The 18,883-nt window shown below is 43.8% G+C and overlaps 1 protein-coding gene across 6 annotated transcripts in view; it reads right to left on the bottom strand.

The window, feature by feature from the left end:
• Positions 1-18,883, bottom strand: part of LPP (LIM domain containing preferred translocation partner in lipoma) — a 322,183-nt gene that overhangs the window by 243,301 nt on the left and 59,999 nt on the right. For 4 of the 6 annotated variants that reach the window (XM_053951296.1, XM_053951295.1, XM_053951294.1 and 1 more), the window contains exon 3: positions 14,614-14,712. The gene's annotated coding sequence lies outside the window, so the exon portion shown is untranslated. Of the gene's footprint in view, positions 1-11,883; positions 11,971-14,613; positions 14,713-18,883 lie in introns of those variants that run through there. The other 2 variants (XM_053951297.1, XM_053951298.1) reach the window with 2 other exon arrangements.

Raw genomic sequence — 18,883 nt, 5'->3', positions numbered from 1 at the left:
AGCAAGAATTTGGGAAAGCAGCCTTTATTGGACAGGCATGTCTGGCTGAGATTTGTGATCAGATGCAATGCACGGCACAGTGTGTGACCTGGAGAGATATTACCATCAGCTAAAAGCAGCACAGATTTCTTTTTTCCCTGTCCCTCATTAGCCTCAGAAGCTGGCTTTGCCAGCAGCAGTCATGCAAGCTGAGACAACAAAGCACATTAATGATGGGCCTCATCATGTTCCATATTAATTACTGTAGCTAGTAGTAAACTGTTGGTTATAAATCATATTTTGATAACCTGCCCTTTCTTTGACAAGCGAGCTCCAATGTTTAATGTTGCACTTAATCCTCAGATAATACCCCAGGAGTCCTCACTGTGCCCAGCAACAAATCAAAGCAACCTTCAAAAGGCTGGCACGGGTCCCCCTTTCCTACACACCCCAACCTGAAATTATCCCATTGCATCAACTTTGTTATAGGTCAGCTCTAAAGGCTGAGGTGCCAAAACCCGCAGCACATTCAATTCTTGAGTGCCCACGGGGCTGTCCCAGCACTTCTCTGGGCTGGCAAAAGTAATGCACATGTTACATACCCAGCCTTCCAGAAATGCTGCACTATCACACTGCTCTGCAGGGTAAAATAGCAGGGTAGTAATCCCCAGAATATCCCCACATTCAGAAGAGAGGAGGATTACTTCTACCTAGGACTGAAACAGTCAACTAAAATCTATCCAAAGCCATCATATTTCTTATTTTTGTTTCTTTTTAATTCAGTGACATTTAGCTAGCAGAACAGCTGTTAGCAAAGGTCTAAGAGAGGTGGAATCCCATTTTCTATATAAAGAATTATGTTTTGGAGGAAACTGCAATTTGACAAAAATACCTATTTGGCAAAGTACATTTTAAAAACTGGAAAAATATGCTCTGCTTTTTCTAAGGTAGCAAAAGATTCACCATGGCTCATGAAAATGAGCCCAAGTCTTAGGAACAAAGATATTAAATTATTTTGCAATGTACATCCAGAAAAATAAGGACGAGGGATGTGGCCTCTAAGAAGCAGCATAGGGAGAGACCCTTCTTTGTCTCAGCCGGATGTGCCCATCACCTCCCACCACCATCAAAACACATGAAAAAACTCATCTTGGGCTTCCCACAGAAGCTGTTCCAGAGCTGCTCCAGCTTTTACCGGTAACAACTGGCTGGCTTCAGAAAGACCTGGGTCAAGCCTGACATAGTCAGCACCGTCCTTTATTTTACTCTGAAGGCCCAACACCACACCAAGCAAGAGCAAGATGTTGCACTTGCAATTTGCAGTGTTAAAATCCCAACAGCTCAGGAAGAGAATCAGCAGTGGTAACCAAGAATCCCATCCTCTCCTCCACGGACGGATGTGAAGCCCTGTGACCTCACTCCAAGCTGCAAATTAGAAGTGCTTACAGCAGTCAAGGGTTCATTCTTGTTCTTCCACCACTGGTGGCAGATGGTATGTGCTATTATTAAATCTTGATTTCCAGCTTGTAATAGTAGTCGTATGCAACCTTCTGCACTAAGACAAAAATTCACTATTTTTATTTGGGGAAAAAAGCAGAAGTCTTACAGTTAAGTAACTTTTCTCTTTTAATGATTTCTTTCAAAAATTCATAGCATACTTCTCCTAATTGGAAACACACAGAAAATAGGATATGGCCTATTAGTTAAAGGTCAATGCACATTTAGCCACCTCTTTTGAAACTGACGGTATTGTCATGACAGCCATAAAAGCTGCTTTGAATTTTAGTTCCCTAGAAAGTAAATATAAGGAATCCCAAGGCCGTAACCACAAGTGCCACAGCTCTTAACACTGATGTCATATTCAGCTGAATGTGTGCTGCAAAAGTCAGGATGGTAAAGCTCCAAAATCAGCTCATCTAAGGGAAGGACACAGTAATTATCCCCCGGCCCAGTGCCCCAGGCATGTACCACAGTGCCTCCATTTGATGCAGCATTAACAGCAGAAGTGTTTTATCCCCAAGCATTTCGTGTGGGGCACTGTGGGGCTGCTGGCACCATTCAAAGGGGGGCTGCTACAACCAAGTATCTCACACTGCTGTATGTTGTACTTGAGTGTGCAACTGCTCCTTCCAATTCCAACTACCAAATAAACATTCTCTTATTTTTCTTTTTTTTAGGAACCCGTTCAATTCATTTGTATCAATTTGTTTCTCTATCAATTAGCCAGGGCATAGGGGGCTGATTTTCAGACCCTCTGCTAGTGTGTTAGATGTATGGGGACAGTGTAATTAATAGATGTCAGGCACAGTGCCCCTTCATTCATTGATTTCCACCTACTTAGGAAACACTCAAGGAGAACACAATCACCCCTGGCTGTCAGGGGTCTTCATAAAATCCATAGGCTTGGATTCACAGCAACTGCTAATCATTTTGGATGCTGAGAAGGGGGAAGGCAGAGTCTGATCTTTGTAAAGCAGAGGAAATTTCTTATTATCTTCAGCACCTGAGTGTACTTCAAAGGGAGCTTAGAAGAACAGAAAAGCTTTCAGAGCAAGAGCAACTCAGGAAAACCCTTTTGGTCCCAAGCTGCGTTAAGGGAGATGGGAACACTCCCACTGAGCTCAGAGCATCTGCATGTCTGAGGCACCCAAACCAGGGATTGCTGCAGCCACCCCAGTTTGCTCCCCCACTGTCCCACCACATCACAGTCACCACCTTTCCATCACAGACAATATGGGTCTCATTCAGGTGCCCATATATAAAGTTGAACTTTGAGAAAAAACAGCATTTCATGACTATCCACCTTGGTTGTTTCCTTTTAAGGTTTAATTTTTCTGTCTCTTATATAAAATCCTCCAAAAAAAAAAAAAAAAAAAAAAAAAAAAGCTCAATGTATTTGATTATTTCCCCCACCCCTCAAGCTCTGCTCAGGAATGCACAGTTAACAAACCACGTCAGACCAGTATTTGTGCAAAGCTGGTTAAAATAGCCTCATTCTGCAAATGCTAAACCTCACTGCTCACTGTACATACCACACAAACCAAAAGCACAGAAAGAAGACAATCCACAAGCATATCAGGCAATCTTGCTGGATATTATGCTTACCTTTGCATACACAATAAAGCATTTTTCACTGTACACAGAGACTCAAACCCAAAAATACCTACCCAGAACTGCTCACTCTTACCCACTCCACAAGGCACAGGAGACCAATTCTACTTTAAAAGAAAAAAAAAATACCCTTTCTTCTATTTGCTGAGTCTCTCTGGAGACATAATGGCACTTTGGCAGGGCAGCATGTTAAATAAGAGATGATGGGGAGAGAAAGGTTCTCCAAGAAAGGAGATGTCAGTGCCATGTACCAGCACACTGCAAATGTTGTATTTTAAAGCAATATAAATAAAAAATTATTACATCTCTCTCTTTAGAAGTCAGAAAACACTCCTCATGCAGTGTTTTCTTTAAAATACTGCCCTGTGTGGGCATCTAGACAATACAGTGACCTGGTCTATGACACAGAGATGCACAGGGAGAACAGACAGAAGGAAAAGCTGGTCTGAAACAATACCACATGCATGTGGTCCTGCACCAGCACCCACCAGAGCACACATCTGCTGGCAGCTCCACCCTGCAGCCTGCAAGGGCTGAGTGCCTTTTCCACTGGAAACCTTTCTGTGATGCTAATCTACTACAGAAGGAAAATCACTAGAGGAGGACACCCAATAGCTTCCAGCCAGAACACAACATGCCTTCAGCAAGACTTTTGATTTTCACAGGCACACACTGAAGTTGTTCTTCACAACAAAGAACAGCCTGTCTGTTGCATAACTAACCTTAGGCTGCATTAGATAAGTTGTGCCTTCTCACAGATCAACTGACCTTAAATAATGTCCCCAGTGTATTCAGAGCCAATAGGTTTTTCTTTTAGAGCTCAACTGACAGGTCTTCTCCTTCCAGCTATTTCTTCAGAAAGGCACACAAAGAAGGTTTCAAGAGAAATCTCATGCTTACTGTTCCAAGAGCAGCTTTCCAGGCCAAAAATGAAGGCCAAGATCTTAGCTCCAGAGCTGCATCTCCCTTTGAAGGCTTCTTGAGCACTTCACTGCAACAGCACGAGTGAGAGCCTAGGCAGAACGGATGTGGGGTTGAAGCAGATGATAACTGGAAAACTCACTCTGTCTCTGGAAAGCTTGCTCCTGTTCTGCCACTGAGTCAAGACGGAAGGAAAACAGCCAGCCATGCCAATGAAACACTGCTTTGTATTCTGGGTAAGGCAAAACAAAGGTCTGGTGATGAGGAGCTCTCGTGTGTCATGCAAGGGCCAGCAGCAAAGGCAAATTCCACCATGGCATTTCCGTTCTGTCGCCCAGCCCATTGCTGTGAGTGGATACAGCAGGATCTTTCATTGCTTGTCCAAAAATGGCATTTAACATAGATGTGCAGCATCACCCCACCGCCACATTCCATTCCAGAGGAGGGCTATCAGTCCCTGCACAAAGTTGAAGTCACAGGGCACTGTGTCATGAGCAGGTGAGATCCTTTAATATCATTTCTCCAATCCCCATCCTGGGTGCAAGGTGATGCAGAACTTCTGCAGCTGCCCCAGAGGTAGAAACATGTAGGAAGAGATGGACACAGTGGCAAATTAAGCAAGCCTCTGCACCCCTCCTGGCAGGTCATTTCACTGTCCACACAGAAGTCTGTACATTCCCTGTGATGTCAGAAACAAAATGCTCTGCAAAAAAGGCCCATGTCCCTTTGGGAGCACAGGCACAAAGCAACTGCCCAAGAAACCTGTGGCAAAGGCAGAGGCACTAAAAGCCTGGCTGTTTTCTGACACCAGCTGAGCTGTCATGCAGACTCCTCTTGAACATCAGTTTCCTACTTAAAAATCACCGTGCACAGGGCTTCCCTTCTTATCATGTGTTGCTCCACTCATGCACCTGATACCAAGACAGACACAGCACACACATTCAGCAATTCCCTGATCTTTTCCAATGGAGTACATTAGAGCAGAAGCCCTGCCTCACCTCTTGCAAATAGCCAAGCTGGGCTTCATTGATAAGACTATGCCCTACAAAAGAGCTGTGTCCTTCCACATTCAAGACATCATCACCTCTTGCTGTGAGCACAAGAGCCCAGACTTGTGAGGATTGCTCATGCCAGGAGAGGTCCACAGCTGCTGAGGAGCTTTCTAGTAAATCCAGCCCTGATGGCAAAGGAAAGGGCTTGCAGAGCAGAGTTACAGGAATCTATTCCTCCTGCACTAGTCAGCATATACAAATACATCCTCTTGCTTCATTAAATTTTAATTGGAGTACACATGAATAGGCTTTGCTGGTTACTTAATCAAAGGGAGTCTGATTACAAGGTGCTCACATGAAAAGCTAGAAAGCAACATCCTTCCTTGCTTTTCTTTTGGAATTTTTTAGGCATCCATTGTCAATTTCTTCAGGTCAATTGACATTTTAGGGCTGCTGCAAAGAACCATGAAAAGTAGCCATAAAGAGTAAATAAAGCACTTTGAAGGGAAACAGGACACAGATCATTAGCCCTGCATTCATCTTTATTATCCAGACAAAAATTAAATGCAAAATCCCAGAGCAGATGTTGCACTAGCGAGCTGATCAGCAGTCCTAAACACAAGGATGGCTTTGCTGCTGTGTGTCATGCATGTGTGGCTGGACTGTCTGGAGTTTCATTATTTTAAGTGTCCTTAACTGTCTGAAACCACAGCAGATCTGAACTTATAAAAAATCCTACTCGTAAACTTTGGGATTTCCTCAGCATTCTCTGCAACAGAGATCTTATTTGTCCACACATGCCTTCCCTGAGGTTAGAGAAACTTTGCACGTACTTTCTTGCCTGCCTAGAATGGGACAACCATCTTCCAAACTTCTTCCTCACTAAAACCACGAGTTGTATGACCAGATCCTCAACTTCCATAAGATCCATACAGTTGATACAGCTTGAATTGACTTACAGCAGTTTGCACTGGCTGAAAAATCTACCAGCAAAGCAACTGCAGTTGCACGAAGCACAGCTGGGGACAGGAGCTCAGTGCCCGACAGCGTGAGAAATAAAAAACAGCCATGTTGTTCTGCACAACTCTGTTTGCTAAGTGAATCAACAAAAACAGCCAAACACAAACAAACAAGAAAGAAAAAAAAAAACAACAACAACAACAAAAACCTTTCAGCAATTTGAAACCACGACAGACAACTCACTGGCCTGCTCGTGCACACTTGCTTGGAAGTGTATATATTCTGTACAGTTCTGGCAGCCAGGGATTGACACACTTTCTATGGCAATGTCCTAATACTAGAAAAATTTGGTCATAAGCTAAAAATGTTACAGAAATAGCATAGGATCATAAGTTATGAGCTGAGTCAGAATTCTATCTGCTATTTGACTTTTATACTATTTTATTCTTAAAAAAAAAAAAAAGCCCATCATGCTGTGGGGTTTTTTAAAAAACAGTTTCCTGCTACCATCACTTATGAAGAAGAATGAGCCTTTGTCAAGGGGAAAGAAAGTAATTTAAAATGGCAAAAATCGATCTGAAAGGAAGCAAAGCACACAGATCCCCTCATATACCACAGCCCTGTGTGCAGTAAGCCCTTCACTAACACCACAGCCCCTCTGAGTGCCAGTTCTGGAAGGCAAAGGGCTGCCTCTCCATCAGGTACACAAGGACTCCTCCATCAGAACTCCAGGGATGTTGATGGGGTTGTACACGGTAGTACAGTGCCCTAATTCCCAGGGATCCTGGGTGTACAAGGCAGTCTCCTGCATGAAAGCATTTTATTTGCACTCTGTACTTGTAAATCACTGGTAAATAATTAACAGACAGCATAAGTATGTAACAGAACTGAGTCACAGGTGTTAGCAAAGGAAAACTGCTATAAATGGATATGTCACAGCAATAAGCCGCCTGTTCACCTGTTGGGTGCTGGAGGAATTAAACAATTTCGTTTTTGTGAATTAACCCCTGACACCCAGAACCTTACTAGAAAGCCCATCCATATTCCTTCCCTGCTATTTCTGACCGTAACTTTTCCTCCATTCACAGTTTGAACAGTCTTTAAATGAAGAAACAATTAAGTTTCCCAGGCTTCTGATTGCTGGGTAGAGCTGTGGGGTCACACACAGGTCCATTCATTCATCCCAGGGAGGGAAAGGGAGATGGGAGCAAGAAGCCTTGCCCAGCATCCCACTGGGAGCTGCCAGACTTGCTGGCTGCAGCAGCAGGAAAGGACTTCCCAAGCACAAACACACAAATGTAGCACATGAGGAGACCAACCCTTGTTGCACAACACCTCTTTAGGTTCTCCCTCCTTCCTGCTGCCCCTCACACCCTACAGGCTGTTTCTGCAAACAGCCCAGGAGATGCACGTAGCAGGAAGGCAGAGGAGCAGAAATCCTCCTGCCAGGTGTGACACTGCAAAGAACTGCCATGAGGGCTCTCCACACTCCTTAGATCACCAAAGTCATTTGGCACCACAACATTTCAGCCTCAAATACCCAGCTGCTGGAAGGGCAAGAGGCAGAAGCCTGCTAAATGACCAGGAATGGGGAAAGCACAAGTCCTCAGAAAAAATGAATGACCAAAAGCTGCTCAATCCAAGGCAATGCACTGAGGAAAGTAAATCATCAGTGCCTCGCCATTCTTTGTTGTAGGTCCCTCAGAAAACACAGATCCTTCTGCCTTGTCTGCAGTTCTGCCTGGAAACAAAACCCAAAAAGGACCTTTTCTGACAAACAGCTTCAGAATGTTTAAGCTCATTTCACCATGTTTGGTTTGGTTTTGAATACAGTAACATAACATACAAGCAATGAATTCTTGATTTTTTTTAAAATTTTTTTTCAAAGTACAGCTCCCATAAGCTAAAAAAGTAAATGGGAGTGCTTTGCTTCCTGGGGTATGGAACTGGAACATTTTTCTAGCACCTAATAAAACATTGTTTGGTTGATACTAACTATTAAAATATGTGTTTCAAGTCATGTAATGTTCCCTGTGAAATTTGCCTTTTTGCTCCATGAAAAAAAGGGTACTGAAAGGAATCCTGCAGCCATAAGGATCTCACTTAATTCATGGAAGTATCATTTTAAAAGCCTCACAACGTGATCAAAGCACTGTTGAGAACAGATGTTCCAGGCTTTACAAATTCCAGTGTAAGTATTTTTTATGACATTTATCACTGCTAAATTCTTTCAGCCATATTTTTCCCCACAAGAAGCATGTAGGCACTTTCCTCCTCGGGGAGGACATGTTCACATGTGGACTGGTCTCCAGCCACAAACCCTGTCCTGACAGCATCCCTCCCCATCTGCAGTGAGGAGAGCTGTGCAGTGTCACCAGCAGCTGTGGTGGTAGCCAGATCCCAGCAGAGCTGGGCATGCTGCTCCCCACTTCACAAGAGGAAATCAATGTAGGAATCACTGTGTCAATGCTCAGACTCTGTCTTTCAACCCTTCACACAGACCCTCTCACAGAAAAGTCACTGCTCCACTACCCTGACACAGAGTACAGCCTACAGAGCCCTCCATAAAGTGTCTTCTTGTTACCAAGGCATACACTATAATCATCCCTCAAGGCCACAGCAGGTCACAACTGCCCTGACAAGCTCTGAGCAGCCTCATCCCACCTTAAAGCCAACCCTGCTTTAAGCCAGGAGCTGCACGAAAGACCTGCATGACCCTTTCTGCCTGAAATGTTGGATGATTTTAGATCTCAGGTAGAAATCACAGAAATGCCCTCAGCCATGTCAACACCCCAAGAAAACACCTTCCCTGGTCCCTCAGCTCCTTCCATGGATGTGGAAGCCCCTGGTTGTGCATAGGAGCTAGAAGGGTGCTTCCCTGGCTGTATCAGAAGATACTCAGCACTGCCCAGCTGCAAGGCCAAATGCAAGCAGGAGATGCTCAGGTTTGCCTTGGAGGCTACTAAAGTCAGATGAGCTGAGCCAGAAGCAGCAATAATGGGGAGCTGCAGAGCTGTGAAGGAACCTGCTTGTTCCTAAGACAGCAGCAACAAGTCCCCATTCCTAGAGGTGATCATGGAGGCAGAGAGCATGTACTTCAACTGCAATTCAAATCACAGCCAAATTTCCACCAAGAGCAAAGTTCCCACAAAGTTTAGCTCTCCACAGTCAATTTCTGTGTATACACAGACTCAGGAGCATCACCAAGTCCTCTGTTGACAGAAAGTCTAAACACCATGCAGTGCTGGGCAGTTTCATGAGAGTGAGCTGTGTACTAACAAAAGACTCACAACCCCAGAATCTGAAACATAAAACTTATCTCTGAATAACACTGGGTTTTTTACCCATTTCAAAAAAAAAAAAAAAAAAGGATCTGAAACAACCAGCTCCTTTCAAATTTCACACATTCACAGAAGAGGGTGTTTGTGAAGAGGACCCCACAAGCACATCACTTCTCTAATATGTGCCCAATTTAGTTTCACCTGTCTCCATGTGCTCCCTTCCCAATTCCTACAACCTGCTTGCACATCCTGTTTCACTATGAACACAAGCTTTTTTTCCCTGGGGCAGCAGCACTGCCTTCACTTCTCCTCACAGTGAGCTCAAACACCAGTCAAAATGGGAGCAAAAACACCAGACAAGTTTACCCGTCTTGCTTATCCAGACTGTGAGCCCCATCAAGGCATCACCAGTGCTGTGGCAGATACTCACCCTGGGCTTTGGGTACCACCAAAATGACACAGCAACAGGCCCACAGCTAAGTCATCCATCAAGAAGATGGAAGAGTGACCTCTGAAAAAGCTGCATAAGGCAAAGGAGGTCTCCCAGAACAAGGGAGGAAATGAGGAAAACATATGAGAGCAGAAGCACCAAGGTTGCAGTGACAGGGAGGATGCTGAAAGTGAGCACAGATCTTGGGAACAAGGACAACAACTCAAGCAAAGGCTGAAGGATGTTGGAAGAGCAAACACAATGAGAGGGTGTGTAAAAAGCCTCTACCAGCAAAGGAATCACAAGCAATCACAGCAACAATCTTCCTCTGCCAATTCCATGTGCTTTTCTTGATAGACCTTATAGTCTAAGGACTTCTTGAGTTGCTTAACACTTATTTACTTCTTCATTTATGAGGTACAACTTTGTATTTTAAGTACACACAGAAAACGTGCTGAAAATTTAAACACTCACACAAAATCTTGCCGTGCCGGCACACAAACAGGTGCACTCACATCTATACTATAGCTTTTCAGCAAAAGGACTGTTCCCCTAAGAGTCCTCAAAGTGAGAAAAGAAAGGAGGAGGGGTGTACAGCACTGTCACAGACAGGCCATGCTCCTCTGCTTCAGCCTCAGAGACAACCAGCACTGATATCAAAGTCAGTTTTCCTGCAGCTCCTGTCCAGTCCCTCCCCTCGTCTGTGGGAGCATCACCCTAACAGCTGCATTGCATCTTGGGCTGCAGCCACCTCTGGGGTGTGAGCTTGGGCCACCCCTGCCCTTGCACTGCCCCAGCAACAGTGCCATCAGCCACGCACAAAGGACAGTATCTGCAGAGCCCAGGATGCAATAAGGGAATTTTAAACAGGCGCTCCGGTTGGCATCAGAATTTGCTGGAATTGTTCTGCTGAGTTATTAACATCACAGCCGTGCTCCAGACCAGAATCTGTTTTGTTATCTTGCCTCCCCACTCCAAGTGAATTTGCTGGGTGATTTTAAGAAAGAGAAAAAGGCGGTGACCAATTGTCAGGCCTTCTGATTGAGACACCAGAAGAGAAAAGGCATTCCTACATTGCTTCCCTCTTGTTTTTCTAAATAAAAATAATGTATATCCCTAACTGGATAATAAATATGCTCAAAAGCTGTCCTTAAGTAAAAGCTTTTGATAACAAATTGCCTGTGCTAACCGCTATTTTACTGTTGAATTTTTTATTGTTGCTTAAGCACTGCAATTATGCTAATAAGCCTGAGAGGATGGTACACTAAAGCATTGAATGTGACAGATATAATACTCAATAAAATGTTAATCTTACCTGAAAATTGGAATCAAACAGCCTTATTAGTATTTATGGATATGGCACCTCCAACATGTTTCTCTTAAGAGGAATATATATATGCAATAGATACTTCCAAATATACCCTACTATTTCTCATGCCTCCACAGAATTTAATTCCAGGTGGTTATTACCCCTGCTGCTAATTGCCAGTCCCTTTTGGAATAAGAAAGGAGAGTGTTGCCTTCTGGGACATGCAAAACTCCTGCACATCGGAGGGCTTTTCCTTTGCCACCTGGAGGATGGCAGCTGTGAGGATGGGGACAGCTGTCCCCAACTCTCAGCATGGCCACCAGGCTTGTGAGGGTGTGGCACAGCACAACAAAGGCTCTGCTCTGCCACCCTCTTACCTATTTTCCCCATATCCTCTCCTTTTATGTTAACTTATTTACAGGTGGTGGAGAACTGATTTCTGGATTTTAAGATGGTCCTAAAGACAAATTTATTTATTTTGCTCTAAAACTTCTTAGCCAGTGCTGACAGAGCACCAGACCCATCTGTTCCACCACAAGTTACAGCGCTGCTGATTTGGACCAAAAAGAGCTGCTGAGCTCTCGCAGGGGTCTGGCATAGAGGTGCTCTGTGACTTTCCACAAGCTGCACTGTTTTTTGCACCTTTATTTCACCACCTAGTCCCAGTCCGCTGGGAATTGCTTTCTCAACTGATGGCATAGTTTTTTTCACCACATATAGGCTTTTTCTAGGGGATTTTTGGCCAAACCCACGGGTTTCAGACCCAGCCCCAGGGCTCCACTGCCATGAACTTCCTGTGAATAGAATTCAAGTGGTCTTCAGCACCTTGACTTTCTCATCTCCAGAAGGAAGAAGAAATTACCTCAGAAGAGCCACATGCTTCAGACAAACTATACTTACATTCATGACCAGCCTCTAAAGAGACCATTTGTACATAATGGACTGTGTAGTTTTCAAGTGCTGCAGGTTAATGTCTAAATAGTAGCTGCTGGTTTCCAGCTTCAGTCCTCATGCTGCTCTCACCCACAGGAGTCAATTCTGTTGACAGGACAACAGAAACATCAATAACCACCCAGATATTTCCTGACTATAAAGCAAGATTCTTACCACTCGATGATGCACGCTCCCATGGTGGCAAACATTAGGTGGGCAATATCTAGGAACTGTTTTCATGAATAGCCACAGCAGGGAAAACCCAAATGGCTTTCCACTGAAATCTGGGATTCCCAAAGGGCTCAGAGATCACAGCAGGTAACCCACAGGACACAACTCACCTAATAAAACTCACCACAGGACACTCATGGGCTCTCTTCAGCCATGCTTGCAACCCACACTGGTTGCACTGAGGACAAGCGTGGAGTGCAAAGATGGGAACAGGGTGGCTTTGCAGGACAGAGCTTAGAGCAGCTCCACAAACGCTCATTTGCATTGCAAGGAGCACAGAACTTGGAAAAAAAAAATCAGTTGCTAAATCAAGGGAAGCTACCAATTGACTGAGCTGGCACCTCGAAGAGCCAGGAGATGCATCCAGGGCTCCTCCACCCCAAACAAGCCCCAGCACAAGATGCCAGACACTAAATTTCAGAAGCAGACAACTGAACTAAGCACACAGCTACAAAGTGCTGCAGGACCACACAGCAGCCGCTCCCATAGAGGTGGCAGGACTCATCTCTGCCATGTTAAGTGAGTCTTGCCATTATTTTCAACGCTACAGGGAAATCTAAATTGAACTTTGGCATATTGCATTCTTTTGCTAAGCAGCAATGCTCGAATGTTAACTCCAGTCCTGACAGGCATATTTATGGACTATTCTTTGCAAATAATCTTACCCTGACCAGTCCGAAAGGTCAGAACCATAAAAAAGAATAACAATAAAAAAAAAGCACAAGGCTGGAAAACCATCACTACCATTGGCACAACCTCTCAACTTATTAACCGTCCTTGCACAAGGTGAATTGCAAGGTCTTGGATTTATTTGATTGATTGAGATCAAAAGATCATGGGGGAACACAGTAAATTGCATCTTTCCACAAGCGCATTTTGCTTTCAAGATTTGAGCAGATAGTTGCAGGAATTGAAAAGCTCAAGGGGAAGAAAAAATAAAAGAGAAAAAATAAAAAAACAGGTACAAAGGTGACTTCAGAAAGGCATCCCTTATTTTCTTCTTGACACCATCGGCGTTTCTTAGAGCTATTTGCAAGTTTTTTCCACGTCCTCATACCCCTGAGACGCAACTGCTTATCTCTGCTAAGCAGGAGCCGATAAGGAACAATAAGACACTGGTGTAACTCCAGGGCAGACACCACTGTTTGCTGACATTATGGATGAAATGTAAATTTTAAAGAAACCAAAGTCCAACAAGAGGTTGAAGAACTTCCCATTGAATTCCAGATGTCCTACAAGATACAACAGGTATCTCACTGATCTTCTTCACTGGACCAAGGAAGACAAAGCACCTGAACACCCCTCTTGTCATACGATGGCTTGGAGGCTGCCTGAGCCCAGGCTCCATTTGTCATCAGCAACTCCAAGGGAAGGGATGAAGGAAGAAGAAGCAAGGGAACTAAAGGAGCAGACATCTTCAGGACACAATTTCAAGACCTAGATGGCGAGCCAGCATTTTTAAACTCAGGAAAAGCCTGCTGTGTTTGCTGTCAAGACAAGATATAGAAACACAATAGAGAACATGAACAGAAGAGCAAGAAAAGAAAAATGAAGCTCTTCTCCACTTCATCAGCCCTGGAAAAAGAGAGGAAAAGTAATCACTTGATTCCTCTCTCTGTGTTCCACATGATATTTGTGGTTTGCTCAGTATACCTATATTTGTAGTATCATGTTCTCATGTCACAATTAAACAGATGAGATTACACCCCTGAGAGTAAGAGTAAATAAATCCCTTACATGGACCATGGAAGTGACCCAAACTCCCAGAAACTTACTACAAAGGAGCCAGAATTGATACAATTTCCTGTTTTTACCACAAGTTTACACTACATGCCAGCAACAGAGGATTAAACCTCTTCTTTCCCCTGAGCTTATACTTCCCTCCACAATAACATCACCATTCACGTCACAAAGACACTGAGCACCAGCATTAATTGGTGCTGCATCAATTCTTCACCAAACCATGCAGCTCATTCTGCACAAATACACCCAGCTTTGTCTTTTACCTTATCAGCTTTGAATAAGGTTGTTAAGGTAAGAATTTCACACATTCTCATTTCTAATTATCAGTGGGTTAGTACAACTCTCCAGACATCACCTAGTCTATTTTTCTACCACATGGAATAATCAGTTTTCCTAAAAGCACATCTGCTACTGCTCTTCCAACTTGTTCCTAAACCTTTCCATGATTGAAACTGCCTAAACTCCAGTGGGGATCCACTCCAGGACTCAGCTATCCTTACTGTGGACCATTCACTGACACCTCAGCTAAATTTCCTTGCTGCAACTTAAGTTTATAATTTGTTTTATTTACAATGGACAGATTTAGTTTATTCCCTCTCTCCATGACAAGTTCACTATTTCCAAAATTTACAGGTTGAGGCAGTGCTGCTTGTCCTCTCTTTGCCCATTCTGCTTCTGCTCACAGCACATTCTCAATCTCTGCATGTGTATGTCTTTCCTTACCCCAAGAGAGAAGGCACTTGGATATCACGAGGCTGTTTCAAGGGAAGATGCTCACCTCCAAAGGCTGATGCATTCAGACACACACAGTTACAAAGTACTCTGAAACAAGAAAAATAAAAGATTTGTGTTCAGGATGGCAGGCAGAGTCCAGTCCAGGAGTAAAGGAAAAACCAGCAACTCTGAAGTGCAATTTTCTGCATCCCATTATTTAGCATGCAAACAGATCTTCAAAAGCAGCATCACTGACTGTAGATACATCATGCACCATCACTCAGAGTTGGCCACATTTTCTCTGACAACCACCATAAGAGTTTGATAAATCTGTGTTCTAGGAAACAAAGTGTTCAGGGACTTTGCAGAAAGTTCTGCCAAGGTATAAGCAATACCCAGCACATGTAAAAATCAGATGGCTCTGACTCCAAACCTTTAAGCCCTGTGACAGAGGACAAATTTTAGTATTACCACTGGTGACTTTATTTACAGTGTCACTGAAACCAACAGAGGCAAGATTTCCAGTCCACTCTGAGATTTAAATGTGTGTAATTATGGGATAGATCCAGAGGGCGAAAGTCAGGTCTGATGAATGTTTTTTTTATTGACAACATACTCCTTACCTCCTGATCTCCAGGATGTTCTACCTAGCAAAATGAAATCTCTCACTAACCAAAGTGTTTAGTGACTATGTAGAAAGGTAAAGAAATGATCTACACAAACAGTATTCAGAAATACAGGGTAGAGTTCTGAATGACAAAAACATCTCAAATTTCATGAAAGATAACAGGCAACAAGGGAGAGTAGCAATGATACATTTGCCATCCCACTTCTGGAGGCTCTCAGAAAAAGAGTTAGATAGTAGCAGACAATTTGCAATAACAGCACCTTCCACCAGTAAATCACCTTTTCCACCCCATCTCATCTAAATTCCTGTCTCCCCTCAGAAGGAGCTGCTCCTGCCCCCAAAGGATCAAGTGGCTTTGTAACAAATACACCTTTTCCGATGGCTGAAGCCAAGAAACACTCAATTTGTCACCTGCTGTGAAAACAAGATGCTTGTTGCACATCTAAGGATGTCCCAATGCAAGAACTCAGGATGGATGTCATCCATCCTACTGTACTTTTGGCTACTGCACTTTGTCCATCTCCAAGTTTCTGCTTGGGATGGTTTTTTTCATCCTTTGTAATCCTACCCAGCTGTCCTGGGCTTTTGCTTTCCTTCATCACTTCCACTCTTAGCAATGCCAACACTTACAGCCAGACAGCCCAACTGCTGTCAGCACAGGAAGGCGACACACTCCTGTTTAGCACTGATTGGATAGCAGAAGTGCTGTTTCCAAGGCTAAACAGGAATACCTGAACCAATAACATCCCTAAAGCACTACATAGTAGCTGAGGAGACTGAGCAATAAATGCCTGAAGGTGAAAAACTCAAAGTAATCTCAAAATGTATGTTGGACAACTGATAAAAGACTCTAAATGCATGCCCACCTTTAAGGGTGAAAGTAGCTCCAGGGACTTCAGCAAGATCATGTGCAGCATCAGACATGTTACCTCCCAAAATACTAGTGAGATAAGGATGTTTAGCAAGGGATAGAGATATGAGGAATGCTTCCACCAAGAAAATACACCCATTTGTACAGCTGAATTACGACAGCTGTTGAAAACCATGGAGTAGCACTGAATGGCAGCCCAGGACAGGGAGCCAAGACAACTACCACATGCAATTGAAACTGCCAAGGGATTAAGTTAGGTCAAATGTAATTACACAAATTGGATACTGGCCAGAGTACTGGCTTATTCAAGAAAATTAAAAGAGGTGTTCAAAAGTTTCAGAGATTGAGTCCTCCTCCTGTTAATTATTTGGTGAGTCAGTCAGTGAAGTCTCAGTACTCTGGGAGGCCATCTGAAAAAGGGGAAAAAATGAGGCATAAACTTGAAAGGCATTAGAAGAGATTAGCAAAAGCCTTTGTTCTCCATGGCAATCCTGGCTGCACCAGTGCGCGAAAGCCTTTCATGTCCATGCTGAAAAGTGGCCTCAGTTCCTTTAATACTTCTGGGAGGAAGCGTTTAAATTTACAAATATCCCACTGACACAAGTTACAGACAACAGTTGAGGAACTTCTGCATAACTCGGCCAGATCATACCCAGCTTTTAGGCAGGCAGTACTCCTGCTGAAGGGAGGAAGGACAACAAGACACAAAGAAGTTCACTGACACCTGGAGCAATGTCCACTCTACATGCTAGTGGTGTATGAAAGCCAAGTCATGTCAAAAAGGAGGTCGCAGCCATGTGGGACAGCGGCTTCCTCCCCCTCATTCAGTTTTCAGAAGAGGGAGAGCATGCAAGGCAGGCAATAGTAAGGAGATGAGAAAGGAAGCGTTGTGGTCTGGCAGCCGAGCGTCACTTGGAAAGATTAGATCCTGTTTATGCCTCTGCCATAAACCTTCTGAACTATAAGAGCAAAGTCACATATATCAAAATTTCCCATGTATTTATTGCTGAGCCTTTTGTGGCTGAATAAAGATACAGAAGGACTATGTCCAGAAAAGACAAGAACTAGCAGGCAGGGATTGAGATTCTGTGTTCAACCTTTAATCAAGACTTGTACTATAACCATGTACAGCACTACAAAACATGAAGTGTTCTGAAAAAACAGGCCTTGTAAGTCTCAGTTTTGGCACCTGAAAGAAGTAGATGCCTATGCTACCTCTGTATCTGAGAGTCATCATTAGAGATACACTCATCGCTGTCTTTGAAGCAGTTGGATGCGACAGTAAAAGCAGTACAGAATTGGAGATTAACCTTTTTTGGGTAGCTTATTCAGTGCAATGTTCAGATGATGTACATGAAACAAACCATTTTTTGACTGACATGAAAAAAAACAGAGAGATAAAATAACTGTCTTCTCAACAAGTGCCATACACGAGGCATGTCAAGTGACATGGCTTCATCCCACAGTGACAGCAGGTGAACACGCAGCTGAAGCCTCTGCCATATTGATTTAGTGTGCTTTTTTTTTTTACCCCTTTAACTTTTCATAAAACAAGCCAGGAAAAGGCAGACATTTCACAGCACAGATTGGTGCAATTTGTATTAATGCCCCAAGCATAGATGCAAGCAGCAGCTTGCTTCTCTTTGTGTGGAACAATCAACAGGGACAAGTCTGGTGGGACAACTGCTACCACGGCACACCTTGCCCCAGCCCAGCAACACCTCCTCCTCCAGTGGCTTCAAAACAAACAGGGCAAGAACAAAGAACACAGGAAAAAAATCTCTGCTGTCTTGCCATGCTGTGCAAAATCCAGGGGCAAGCAAACGTGGAAAGAGTTTGCATTCTGTGCTGACCACACACAAGCTGTCATTCTTCCAAAAGGTAGTCAAGTACTCTTCCAGGTACCAAAAGCACAAATGTCCCAAATTTCTCATCCCTGGCACTTCTCTGACAGGGTAATCACTCCCTTGGAGTCCTCAGGCACCACAGAGATGACAAAAAATTCTTTTGCAAATAGAACAAAACAGCAAGGCAGTTCTTCCCATTTTTCCCCCAACACCTCTCAACCAGCCTCCTCTGAAGCAAGTCCACTGCTTGCACTGGAAAGACCCACAAAAAAAGGCAGGTCAGGGTCAGAGCCAGAGCCACGACATGGCCAGTGCCACATGTGAGCACCACCACACATCAGGGGAAAGCACAGGACTGATGGTACACACGCTACAAAAAGTAGATTTTTTCAGCACAAAGCAGGGCACCCTGAAGTGTTTCATGCTGAAGAGGGACCTACTGCCATGTTGGCCAGGGCGTGCAGGGGGACATCCCCCTGTGGCAGCAGCAGTGATTAACCACTACTGATAATGGCCTCCAGTGCCTGAAACAAAGCATGAGGAAACAGCACAACAAGGACTAATGCCAAGTGGCAATAAAGACAGAGGCAGGGCTGTTGTTCAAGTAAGACTTTTTTTTTTTTTTTGCCTAGGTTACTTCTTGTTAAAAAAAAAAGCATTCTGCATGCAGGGACATCCTGTTCACTGTATTAAATTAAAGGGATGATTCAAGAGGGAACAGCTTTCAGCAGACGGGGCGGGGGGGGGAAAATCAATTTCAGGTTGCTATGGACAACTGGGCTGTCTCCTGTAAAATGGAATCATATTCAGCTCTACAAACCTGAACACTAAACATTCCCTCAAATACAACACACACACTCTCACTAAATTAATGAATACAATAAAATATAGGCTTGTGCCATCTCCCAGGTTTTTTGGCTGAACGAAGGACGC

The sequence above is a fragment of the Vidua chalybeata genome, chromosome 10 (genome assembly GCF_026979565.1).
Source record: "Vidua chalybeata isolate OUT-0048 chromosome 10, bVidCha1 merged haplotype, whole genome shotgun sequence".
Classification (NCBI taxonomy): Eukaryota; Metazoa; Chordata; class Aves; order Passeriformes; family Viduidae; genus Vidua; species Vidua chalybeata.
Note: the sequence above shows the minus strand (reverse complement) of the source record. Positions and strands in the feature narration are given on the sequence as shown.